The sequence below is a fragment of the Seriola lalandi genome, unplaced genomic scaffold (genome assembly GCF_002814215.2).
Source record: "Seriola lalandi dorsalis isolate HSWRI2012SDOR001 ecotype SW California unplaced genomic scaffold, Sedor1 jcf7180002051955, whole genome shotgun sequence".
NCBI lineage: Eukaryota > Metazoa > Chordata > Actinopteri > Carangiformes > Carangidae > Seriola > Seriola lalandi.
This window is the reverse complement of record NW_019522508.1, coordinates 6,731-7,338: the sequence shown is the minus strand read 5'-3', so window position 1 is coordinate 7,338 and position 608 is coordinate 6,731.

Sequence of the window (608 nt, the reverse complement as noted above, 5' to 3'; positions counted from 1 at the left end):
CTTATGGACTTCTTTAGAGCTTGTCTTCCACACAAGTTTAGTTTTCTCCCTTTGGGTTGCAAGGGGTAAATAAATTAAATTGTGATGTAACTCCCTAAAATAGTTGTCAATGTGTTGATCACAATTATCGGGCCAAAATGTTCAGTGTTCTTAGCTATAAACTCAAGTACTTCGAGGCAGGGGCACTGTGAGATCCTCTCTGATGAAGGCGAGACTAAGCAAGCAGGACTAGAGGAAGGAGCTGAGAAGCTGTCCTCACTCTCATGGAGGTGCAGAGAGGAGGCTGAACAATCCAGGAAAGTTTTGGTCCTCCTGTTGGAGGGGCGAGCACAGGTGACAGTGTTATACATCAGTGGCTGATGGGAACATTAATATCCTCTAGTGAATATAATACCTGTGTCATGGTTTGCCATGGCGGACATTTTAGGTTTGAATTTATGTTTGGACTTTTGTCACTTCCTGTTTTATTTTGTAGTTGGTTTCCTTGTGTGTCTCTGTTTTAACTTCCTGTCTTGGTCCTGCTTCTGTTTGGTGATTGTCTGCCACGCCCTAATGTGTTTCACTTGTGTTCAATCACCCTTGCCTCCCTTGTGTCTATATAGTCTCTG